The sequence below is a fragment of the Halichoerus grypus genome, chromosome 5 (assembly GCF_964656455.1).
Source record: "Halichoerus grypus chromosome 5, mHalGry1.hap1.1, whole genome shotgun sequence".
Classification (NCBI taxonomy): Eukaryota; Metazoa; Chordata; class Mammalia; order Carnivora; family Phocidae; genus Halichoerus; species Halichoerus grypus.
Window position 1 is genome coordinate 86,541,312 of NC_135716.1, and position 12,411 is coordinate 86,553,722.

At 44.6% G+C, this 12,411-nt stretch overlaps 2 non-coding genes across 2 annotated transcripts; one reads left to right on the forward strand and one right to left on the reverse strand.

The window, feature by feature from the left end:
• Window positions 1-8,311: 8,311 nt before the first annotated feature.
• LOC118548866 (U1 spliceosomal RNA) lies at window positions 8,312-8,475 on the forward strand. Its single transcript, XR_004923786.1, has one exon. It is a non-coding gene; the product is annotated as a U1 spliceosomal RNA (small nuclear RNA).
• Window positions 8,476-10,153: 1,678 nt separating this feature from the next.
• Window positions 10,154-10,225, reverse strand: TRNAQ-CUG (transfer RNA glutamine (anticodon CUG)). Its single transcript has one exon. It is a non-coding gene; the product is annotated as a tRNA-Gln (tRNA).
• Between the last annotated feature and the right edge of the window lie 2,186 nt (window positions 10,226-12,411).

The following is a 12,411-nucleotide window of genomic DNA, read 5'->3' on the forward strand; positions in this document are numbered from 1 at the left end:
TGTCATTTAACTTAAAACCCAAATCTTTGAGAAAAGTGACAGCAACTGTCCTTATCTTACATAACTTTTACAAAACAAAAGTTAGCTCTAGAGGCAATTCAGAATTCACCTATTCCCTTACTAATCCCCAAACCTCCCTCTGTTTATCTCAAAAAGACTTGTAAATTATTGGCCTTAAAAAAACAAAGTAAGTAACTATAGGGTCTTTGCACCCATCTGTGTGTGTTTGTGTATATATATATATATATATATATATAATGTCAAATATTTTTCTACCTCTGGATGGTATTGTTGAAATTAATTTGTAAAAGAGCTCTATTTACTTGGTTTGAAGGCAAGCGCTTGTAAGGATTGGGTACTCTAAAACTCAAAAAAAAAAAAGAAAAGGAAAGGAAAAGAAACTGGGGCACCTGGGTGGCTCAGTCAGTTAAGCGTCCGGCTCTTGATTTCAGCTCAGGTCTTGATCTCAGGGTTGTGAGATCAACCCCACATCAGGCTCCATGCTGGGCGTGGAGCCTGCTTGGGATTCTCTCTCCCTCTCCCTCTGCCCTTCCCCTACTTCCTCTCTAGAAAAAAACAAGAAAAAGAAAACAAAAGAAAAGGAAAAGAAACTAACCCAAGTGTTTTTTAAGTTTATATGATCTGGGAAAATACTAAATTATAAAAGCTAGTTTAAGGTTGATGGTTTAATTAAAACAGACACATCTTTAGAGTTGTCAGCATTAAATAAATATAAAACTTTTATTCTACTGGAGTTTACTAGCCAAATAAATTCATGTTGTGTCTGCTTAAGTAGTTTTCCCAAATCTTTTTGGTAATCTAAAACCTTACAGTTTTGTTAGGTTAAATGAGAAGTTAAATTCATTAAATATCTAGATCATTTCCAAATAAGATAAAATATTAAGGTATTAATTACTAAATAATAGGTTTATCTATTTTTGGCTTCTTATTACAGAGAAACTAAAAGATACCTAAATGTGTTAGTGCCACACTAAAAAATTTTAAAAAGGCAAGTGCTTCTAGAAATTATAAAATATACTCCTAAATTTGCAAATCTAAAGAAGCTCGTGATGCAGGCAGACTGGGTCCGAGGACCCAGGGAGGGTCCCACAGGACCAACCAAGAGGGTCTTTGGCTTCACACAGGACAGAAATCAAGCACAAGCCAGAGAAAGTGAAAACAAAGTTTACTGAATAGGGTGAGTGACAGGTGGAGAATAGCAGACCAAGTGGCTGGAAGACTGGGCAAGGAAAGGAGAGTAAGTCTCGTTGCTTGAGGCTAGGGGTTTGTATTGGAAAGGGTCTAGGGTTGTGTTTCTTTAGGAATCCATGTTAGGATCCAATCAAAGGTGAGTATCAGGGGAACAATAGGTGTTATTGCATAAATTACGGAAGGTAGGGGTATTGATGCCAGATCAGCTGAGGTTTGTTTGAAGCTAATGTCCTAAAACATGTTTGGGATCTGGCTCTTCTTAGGTGTTGACAGGTGTTTGGGGTCTAGGACAAAACTCAGAGAATGATTAACTTTCTTGCTTTCCCCTTGAAGTGGGAACATAGCTTCTTTAGCTTATTCAGAGACAAAATATGGAACATGAGTAAATGGGGGCCTAGCAGAAAAACAGCAGAGATGGAAACTTTCTAAAATGGAACTCCTTCAATTTCCTACCTCACTGCTGTAACAGTTCACAATTGCTTACTACTTAATTATGACTAGAAATTCAGATTTCTAAGAGTTAAAAATTCTAATAAAAGTAATTAAGACTAGGGGCGCCTGGGTGGCTCAGTTGGTTGGGTGACTGCCTTCGGCTCAGGTCATGATCCTGGAGTCCCAGGATGGAGTCCCACATCGGGCTCCCTGCTCGGCAGGGAGTCTGCTTCTCCCTCTGACCCTCCCGCCTCTCATGTGCTCTCTCTCTCTCATTCTCTCTCTCAAATAAATAAATAAAATCTTTAAAAAAAAAAAAGTAATTAAGACTACTGGAAATAATAAGGGAAATGTTTCCGTATACAAGGAAAGTAAGATACGTGTTTTTGGTAAGAAAAAGTATGAGGAATGGAAATACATTTTTGTTGAAGGAAAAGAAAGTAATTTTGTCTTAGTGACTGAAGTGAGACTGATAATTTGAAGAAGGAAAACTTAGGACAAAATCTGAAAATTTTTTTAAGTAAATTCTACCTCAACATGGGGCTCAAGCTCACAATCCCAAGATCAAGAGTTGTGTGCCCCACTGACTGAGCCAGCCAGGCGCCCCCAAAATCTGAATGTAAAAAGAAAGTTGTAGAAGGTTTGTAAAAAAAGAAGTTTTTGGAGGGGCACCTGGGTGGCTCAGTTGGTTAAGCAGCTGCCTTCGGCTCAGGTTATGATCCCAGGGTCCTGGGATCGAGTCCTGCGTCGGGCTCCCTGCTCGGTGGGGAGCCTGCTTCTCCCTCTCCCTCTGCCTGCCTCTCTGCCTACTTGTGCACTCTCTCTCTCTCTCTGTCAAATAAATAAATAAGATCCAAAAAAAAAGAGTTTTTGGAGAGAAATTTTAATATGTGATCAAGCTGACTTTCATACAAGGCAACAGCAATAGATTCTATAAAGGTTATGATACATTTGGATAAAGTCCATTTTGCTTCTGCAAAAAATGGCCCCTCATTGCCAAATTTTTGCCATCTTAATGTCCTGTAACATGGCAATCAATCTGCTCCTGAATCAGAAAAATTAAGGTGGGTAAACAATGGCTGTAAATTAAATGAACAGTTGGGGCCAATGGAAAACCAAGATGATCACTTGGTTCTTCCTGGCTCCCTAACAAACCCCATTTTTTGGTTTTCGCATTCTTTCACCTACCATGCTACATTTAAGTTGACTCAAATTATAAATACACATTGGTGGGAAGACTTGTATAAAATTACAAAAACAGTCTACCAGCAAAGTCTGACCTCTCAGGTCTATAATCCTGGAAAAACTTTTTGCTCTAGAAGCCTCAAACCTCCCTCTGGACCCTTTGAACACCTGCAGCTAGACTTCGTTCAGTTGCCACCTAGTATAGATTATCAGTATGTTCTTGTTATTGTATGTTATGTTTTCCAGATGGACTGAGGTTTATCCTTACTGCAAGGCTGATGTCCCCACAGTAGGAAAAGAACTGTTAGAAAGTGTTTCCCATTTGCATTATACCTTCCACAATCTTCACATCACTGGACAAATACAAACCTTAACGAAAAACTTGCAGACTTCTTGGAATTCTATCCTTTGTCAGCGTTACCAGCTACTCTAAGTGTGTAGTGTCTTATGCTCAGGCCTAACATCAATTAAAGAAGCCTTCCCAGGTCCCAATTCAAAGGATTCTGTTAGTCACAGTCTGAGTAGCCTGATGACTGGGTATTCTGGAAGTGTCATCAGAGGAAGACAGCCCTTTGAGCCTCATTCAGAGGAAACTTACCAAGTGTGACCACAAACACTGCTGCAAAACTAGAAAGCATTGAGCCTTGGGTACACATCACCCACCTAAAAAAGTTTCCACCTGATGCCTGGGCCTGTGTAGGTGCTGGAGACCTCCAAATCAAATTGATGAAGAGAAGTAGCTGACATCGAGGTAGACTGCTTCCGCCCAAGACTTCATACTTTAAACATGAAACCCTTTCTCCTTCTTTTCCTTTTCTTTACTCTGGCATTGGCCTGGAAAGATTAACACCTTCATCTTTATCTCCCAGGCCATTGCTAAGTGGGAGTAACCTCTGGAATTTAGAACAACCTTTTATTTCAGGCTAGGAAAAAAAATCTAATTCTGCCCCTAGCTTTTCACAAGCAAAATAAGGCATCTCATTGGTCAAATCCCAATTTACATTGTGAGTTAGAGAGGACCTACCTGGAGGCTTTCATGGTTCAGGATTCACTCCTATCGGCAGATCCCTACTTACCTTGTAAGGGATAAAAGTAAATAAGGCTATGATCAGGAACTTCTTAATTCTTTTTTTTTTTTTTTTAAGATTTTATTTATTTATTTGACAGAGAGAGACACAGCGAGAGAGGGAACACAAGCAGGGGGAGTGGGAGAGGGAGAAGCAGGCCTCCCGTAGAGCAGGGAGCCTGATGCGGGGCTTGATCCCAGGACCCCAGGATCACCACCTGAGCCGAAGGCAGACGCTCAACGACTGAGCCACCCAGGCGCCCCAGGAACTTCTTAATTCTTAAAGTTATTACAGAATCTGCTGTGAAAGCATAGCTGCCTGGCAAAGATCCGTAGAATCTCTGGCCAAAGTTGTTCTTGATGATGAAATAGCTCTTGATTATCTTTTAGCTGAGAAAGAGGTGTCTGTGCTGTGGCCAGCACTACCTGCTAAACCTGGATTAACACTTCTGGGGAAGTTAAAACCCAAGATACTTTTTCCTCAACACCCTCCCTCTCCCCCTTGCTTTGAACACACAGCAAGATGGGGGCAGCTTGTAAGCCATGACAGGAGGCCTCAGAATGAAGCTGCAGGGGAGGCTAAACTCTTCCTGTCCCCTTTTAGGGTCTCCAGCTGGGCCTGAGAATTAAGTTGACGTAAAGCAAACTAACAGGAGAAAAGCATAGAAGTATTTTACAAGTACATGGAAGCTTTCAAGGAAAAATAAAGACCCAAAAAGTGCTTAGGCCTAAGTGCTTATGTACTAGGTTGAGCAAAGAGTAGAAATTGTGAAAAAGTAACCAAAATATAGGAAGAGGCAAAAGACAGATAAGGGTTATTTTAACAAAGTCTGTTTGTATAGATTTCTCTCAGATTTCCTATTTCTGGTGACAAGAATGTTTCTTTCCTCCTGGTAGAGGGAGGGCAGAGGGAGGGAGTTTTATCTCCTCCTTTTAGGAAGAAGGGAGGTCAGAGCACCCTTCTTGCATCTGCTCTTTTTCAAGTATGTCTTTAGCTCAAAATAATCCTTATGCCAAAGTGGCATATTTTGGGGTACCATATTTGGCTATATTCAAAACCTACATTGGTGGCACCTGAATCTTGGACTTCCCAACATCCAGAACTGTGAGAAATAAATTGCTTGTTGTTCAAGCCACCCAGGCTGCGGTATTCTGTTACAGCAGCCTGAGCGTACTAATATACCCATCCATGATGCTGGGACTTGGTAATTGACAATTTCCGTAATTTTTGTTCCTGCTTCCAACTTAGGACCAACCAGAGAAAGCCAGATGTGCAGTGCACCCCAACCAATCTCACAGGAAACCTAAATTCTAGTTAATGCGAAAATTAATAAAGGGAAACCTCACTAAAATAGAGTTGGGAGGCCAGAAGGGGGAGTCATACCACTCAACATCAATTACAGGAAGAATTGTCAATTGTAGACCCCAGCAGAAGAATTCTTAACAGGAAAGAATCAATGACAGGCCCCAAAAGGAAAAAGAATGTAGATTGTATCTCCTACGAGAAACTGACTACCCCCCCCCCACCAATTCAGCGAATGAAAAACCACCATCACCCTGAACTCTTGCTTTTCTCCAATGGATTTTTGTTCAAAACAACACCCCCAACTTCCTCCTTCTCCTCCATAAAATGACATTCCCTTCCTTTTGTTTATTCAGCGTGCCTATGGTTTTGCCATAGCATGCATGTCCTAAATTGCAATTCTCTGCTACTCCCAAATAAACCCATTTTTGCTGGGAAAATAACTTATTTTTAAAGTTATCACCTGCCTATGGCTTACCCATGCCAACAACCTCCAATCACCTCACATCTGAAGCCTTCCCATTTTTCTACTATAAAGCTCTCCCACTCCTCTGCCTTCCTTTCAGTCTCTGCAAAAACGCAAGCTGCAAGCTCTGAATAAATAGCCTTTTCTTCTCTTGTTGGGTCTTTGCTTATTTCCAGGAGTGTCACTGTAGGTCTGGCAAGGACTCTCTCCTTGATTAAACTTTAGTCAGGCTCCTCTGAGCCCTCCTCGATTAGTCCTAGCCCTTGGCCTTCCAAGCCCAGTTCCAGCAAATATCCCCCCGCCCTTGATATCTAAAGAAGTTTCTATTAGTAATTTTCCAAGCACTGATGCCCTCTCTCTTACCTTTGGCTATAAATCCACAGTCATCTTTGCTGTGTTTGGGAGTTGCTCTCAGTTTTATATTGAAGTCTGTTTCCCCTACTGCTGTAGCTAAAGCAAAACATCTGTCTTGCATTTCTTTTTTAAAGATTTTATTTATTTGAGAGAGAATGAGAGACAGAGCATGAGAGGGGGGAGGGTCAGAGGGAGAAGCAGACTCTCCGCTGAGCAGGGAGCTCAATGTGTGACTGGATCCTGGGACTCCAGGATCATGACCTGAGCCGAAGGCATTCGCTTAACCACCTTGAGTCACCCAGGCGCCCCTCTGTCTTGCATTTTTTTTTTTTAAGATTTTATTTATTTATTTGAGAGAAAGAGAACGAGAGACAGAGAGCATGAGAGGGAGGAGGGTCAGAGGGAGAAGCAGACTCCCTGCTGAGCAGGGAGCCTGATGTGGGACTCGATCCCGGGACTCCAGGACCATGACCTGAGCCGAAGGCAGTCGCTTAACCAACTGAGCCACCCAGGCGCCCCTGTCTTGCATTTTTAACAAGTGTCTGCGCATTCCCTTACAGGCTGATGCCAGGTCTTTCCACTCAGGCTGTTATCGAGTCCAAGCTCGTTCTGCTCCCTGCATGCCAGGCCAATAAGTCAAGAGGGAAGATGTTGGGGCAGAGAAAGGGACTTTATTCAGAAAGCTAGCAAACCAAGGAGATGGTGGACTGTTTTCCCAAAGAACCATTTCCTCTTGGCATGAAATTCAAGTTTCTTTTATGTTACCAAAGAGGGAAGCAGGAGGGGGTTGATGTCTGTAGACATCTGAGGAAGGTCATACAAGTTTTTTTGTCCTTGGTCAGTTGATCTTTGCGTACAGGAATCTGGTCATGTCAATCCTGTAAATCTTAAACATAATCATTTCTGTACTTACTTCCTTATCTCCTCAGGTGAGCTAGATTTCAGGTAAAAAGCAATTTTTGCAAAACTTAGCTGTCAAATGCCTACAGGCAGAGCTAAGCAAGCAGATATTTCTATGCTATAGGTCACAGTAGCAAGGGAAATAGAAGCAATATAGAGTAGGACATGCTGTTTCTCTCTGTTACAAGGCTGGTCAGATTCCCCAGAAAGTACTTCTTCACTCCTACCTGGACAATGAGTCTGGCTGCCAGGATTCAGGGAATGGGGCCTGGATCAAGCATTCACATTCAGTTGCTATATTGTCACCTAATCCCTGTTGCCACGTCCTCTACTGGCCTGACTGGCCACAGGCCTTTGCTTTACCGTCTCCAAAGGAGAACCCTCCAATAAATATTTTGTGATAGAGGAGCAACAGAATAGAATCTACTTTTAATGTTCAAATAAATAAACTTTCAGTTGGGTTTCTCAGGCTGGAACACCAATAGTGGTAAAAACAGTAAGAAGGGTTGGTTTGCAGTCACCTGACTTGTCTCTAGTTTCATAAACTCAGTTTCTTTCGGATATTGGATAGCTTCAAAATTTTTTTAATTTTTAAAAAAGATTTATTTATTTTAGAAAGTGCTCATGGGCGTGGGGGTTGCCGCGGCAGGGGGCGGAGCACAGAGGGAGCCCCGGAGACAGTCCAAGGCAGACTCTGCCCTGAGCGGGGAGCCCGCTCCGGTCTGGATCCCACCACCCTCCAGATCGAGACCTGAGGTGAAACCAAGAGTCCAGTGCTTAACCAACTGCGCGACCCAGGCGCCTCTGGATAACTTCAAATTTTAATTGAAATCCTATATCACAAAGATAACTGGATTTGAAAGGAACCCGTTTCCTTTGTAATCCTAAATTTCTACTCTCCACTCTGAAAGGCATTATCTGAAGAAAGGTACACAGGCGTCAGCAGCCTGCCAGACGGACTCCCCGCAGCCCAACGGTTCAGAACCCGTGTCCGCCGCCACAGCGTGTGGTGGGGGGAAGAGGGAGAGGCAGACGTCACTTCCCCCACGGCCACCCGTCCGCTGGTTGGCCCGCTGGACGTCGTGGGAGGAGGGAGGAGAGGGCGAGGGCAAGGGCGGGGCGTGGGCCGGAGGGAAGGGGGGCTCCAGTGACGTCACACACCGGGCGTGTCCTATGTAAATATGGCAGCGCAGGGGCTGCCGTTTCGGCCCCTGCCGCCTAAATACAATCTGATCTCCGGTGCTGCGGGAAGGAGTGCGGGGCTGTTGGTGGAAGCTGCGTGTCGTGCGTGTGTGGAAGGCGTAGGGAGACTCAGGGTCGTGGGGAGCCAAGTGAGCGTGTGTGTACAGTGGGAGGCGTGTGAGGCTGAGGTGGGGCGGATGGTAAGCAAGTCATACTTACCTGGCAGGGGAGATACCATGATCACGAAGGTGGTTTTCCCAGGGCGAGGCTTATCCATTGCACTCCGGATGTGCTGACCCCTGCGATTTCCCCAAATGTGGGAAACTCGACTGCATAATTTGTGGTAGTGGGGGACTGCGTTCGCGCTTTCCCCTGGTTATTTCAGTTTGAAAAATAGATTTTTTTTCTTTTTGTTATGGGGTTTGAAGCGTTCTGGGTTATTGTGAAAATATTTTGTTTTATAGAGGGTTTTTTCCTAAATGGTTTTTAATGGGGTTTGTTTTTTCTTGTTGTTTCTTTTTCAGAATTTGTAAGGGTAGATAGATAACGGTTTTGGTAGTCTTGGTTTTTGTTATTTAGGCGTAGGTTGGCATTCTAGTGTCACCGAAAATCTAGCTTTGTTCACATGGTTTTTTACACAACTGTTTTTCCTAACAGGGTCTGAAAAAACGTTTGTGGTTTATCTCGGGGCGGGGGCGCTATTATTACTTCCAAGTGTGAGGTAGAAGCTGCTTGCAACATTTAAGTTTTTGTTTCAGGTCTTATGCAAAGAAAGGGGTCTAGATACCCGGATCGTGCACAGAGTCCACGCAAGTCAGAACCACAGACCCGAATTTTGGCTGAATGCTTTGTGATCCTCCCAGGAACATGCAATAGGGAGTCTTGGGAGTGAACGGTGACCAGTTTTTCATCTGCTTATTTAGTGAGAGTCTAGTTGCACCTGTCTTCCTGTCTCCTGTCCTTTAAATATCTAATCTTGCCTCAGATTTCATTTTTTAAGCATTAGTTGCCTTGCTTGATGTCTTGCTTTTACACCTTACAACCATTACTAGCCAATTCCCAAGATACCACCCACCTATCCTTCTGAAGCTGCTTTGCTTCTTCGTATTTCTGGCTTCGGTTTCCTCTTCCTCCCACCTCTTCTCTCGGGCTCTCTCTTAATACCTTCATATACAAAAAAACACTAGCTCTCTCTCAACTTCCAATTTGCACCTGACACGGTTCAGTAGCCTGGCCCTGGAAAATGGGGACAATGATGTGAGATGGGCCTGTTGAAGGGAGTCAGTGAGTAAGCACATTTAAATTTGTAGACAATGCCTGGGACATGGCACTTTGCGTATAATCATTGACTGGTAGGTCTTGTATTGGGGCGAAACACTGAATAAAGACTGGATGTGATGAAAACCGATTTTATTTAAGTTACACCAGTGATACTTTTCAGTGGCTGTGGACCCTCCCAGGGAGAGTGAAGTAACGCTTTCTGACCAACTGTAATCTGGGCTGGGAGCATCTCGGAGTTCATTAGCTCAGCTGATCAGCTCAGTAAAAGCGGAATAAGGATTCAAGTCCTTGCTTCAAAAATACGCCAGTGTACTTCCAGTTTAGGTCTCTGAACCGTCGACCTCAGAACCAAAACAACCTCCAGTGACTGAGCAGCCGCATCACAACCTGCCTCACAAGACAATGGGTGCAGTTACAGGACGCGCGGCGGGACGCCCCTCGCGGTGCAGGATGTAGTGGCCGCAGCCGCCGCCTCTCACCCCGAGGCCCGAGGGGGACCCCGACGAGGGGCGGCACTGGCCCGGTGCCCCGGCTGTGGCGGCAGTGTCGGGGCCGGGGAGGGGGGCCGCCACTCTGAGACGCGGGCTTCTCGTTCCCCGGTTCCTGAGGAGGAGGAGGTGGCGGAGCGCGGGGGATGCGGCTGCGAGGCGCCCACCGGGGGGCGGGAGGGATGCACGATGTCCCCGGAGTTTCCCTCCCCGGGGGACCAGCGGGAGCGGGAAGGCAGTGCCACTTGAAGAGTAAAAAATCACCCTATCCCGGTTAAAGGGAAAGGTCCCACCGAGATTTGAACTCGGATCGCTGGATTCAGAGTCCAGAGTGCTCACCATTACACCATGGAACCCCTACAGAAGCGACGTGCCATCCCTCGCCAGAGGTGTCTAAGTACAGATTCGGCATCCATATGCCCACCGATAATCCCAAGTATTTTTTCTACTGACCTGACAAGACGACTACAGTTGACCTGCGTGGGTGGTCATCCATCTTGCTTTCTCTCTGTCCCCCTCCTTAGATTGACTTCTATCATGTCACTTCCACCTCAGAAAATAAGGTAAATCTACTCTGGGCCTAGGGTTAGGGAAGAGCTTGTAAACCACATATTCTGCCCCGGTTTGATCCAGAGTTTCCTGTCCAGAGGTGAAATTTCTGCAAATAGTACAGTTACTTTCCTTTTCCTTGCCTTCACACTTTTCCCATTGCCCAGAGAAGACAGATGATTGTCAGGGCAAGACTTGGGACTTCCTGGGTCCCTTGGCCACATAGCACCCATCACACTCCAAAGCCACCACCGACTCCTACATGTAATATGTAAAGGTGTGTCAGCAGTGGAGTGGGATTGGGAGGCAGGGGAATTTTCCTTTTCTTTTTCATACACTTCTGGGTTTTGTTTTTGCTGTTGTTGTAAGCTTTTCTTATCTTTCTATATTTGTTAGATCTACAATATGAAGTAATCAGCCATGTTTAACGTTTACATCAAACACTCAGACAAACCAAAACTCACTTGCGTTGACTCAAAATCAACCGCATACCATTGAAGCCACAAGGCAGGGCTCTGACTCTTAGACAGTCACAGACTGTTTTCTGAGAGTTTGGCCAAGTCAATTCCATTCCAATTTCTCAATATATCATGACCTGGAAACTGCATGCTTTAAAAAAAAAAAAAAAGAACATATACCAATGTACCACCCAAGAGCACCCAGTACTGTGCCACAGGGTATGTGTACCCAAGGTGTCTTACAGTGTGTACACTACTTATGTACACAAAATACCACCACACTAAATATTTACACATAATAGATACAAATCCACATCACATCTCAAAATAACAATCTGTATTTCATTTCCCCTTCTTTATTTTATCCCAAAGCCATTCCTTCCCTTACTCAATACACAGAATAGAAAAAACTGACATTGAAAGAAACAAGCCGCTGGCTGAAAAACAAAGTCAGAAAGTTGCCTAGTGCTCTGGAAGAGGTATTTTATTCCTAGAGACTGGATGAGGCTTGAATGGAGGAAGGAGACAAAGGGGGCTATTTTATTATGAAGAAGATGTTCTCAAAGTTTGAGAAGATGAAACTTCCTCTGGAAAATGAAAAAGTTGAGCAGTAACTAACATCACAAAGCATTCCTCCAGGAGAACTTTAAGTGAGTCAAGGTTTATGACTGCAAGGAACAGAAATGGACTCTGGCTGATTTCAAAAGAAAAGAAACCTGTTGAAATGATGTTGAGAGATCACAGAAGGGCCGGGAAACCCAGAGAACCAGGCTCTGACAAGCAGCAGGGAGAGAAACAAATGACGTTGGAAACTGTGACGGGTGGAGAGACTGTCCTTGTGGGGTCTGAGAGCCCAAGGTGAGGATGTGTGAAAGGTGGGGATGTGTGTGTAGGGGGCTGCTGTCATGAATAGAACGACCCCGGGAATGTAAGTCCTCCTCCTCCTCTATCTGCTCCTCCTGCCTCTTCTCTCTACTCCTCCTCCCATTCTGCTGCTGCACCTCTTATCTCTCCCATCTTCCTCACTCTCTTTCTCCTCAGCCCCTTGTCCCAGCCCGTGTCAGCCCCTTATCGGAGCTGACCTATACCTGGAAGCAAGTGTTAGCAGGGTTTCTTGCTCCAACATCAACAGTAGGTGACTTTTATTTCAAATGAGAGAAGTGACCGGGTTTTGTGTCTGTGGTGGCCGATCCTGCTCTGCATGTCTGCACCACTGAGGCAACCTGGAGTCTCTTGCCCTGCCCTGTACCAAGTTGGAGATTGGAGTTATGTTAGGTCAGATTTTTCCAGAGGCAGTAAAAACCCTTGGCAGAGGCCTGAGAAAAACAACTGATGGAGTGCCTGGGTGGCTTAGTTGGTTAAGCATCTTCCTTTGACTCAGGTCATGATCCCAGAGTCCTGGGATCGAGCCCCAAGTTGGGCGCCCTACTCAGCAGGGAGTCTGCTTCTCCCTTTACCCCTCTCTTTCTTGAATAAATAAATAAAATCTTAAAAAAAAAAAACCCTGAAAAACAGGCAAAAACTCACTTTATATA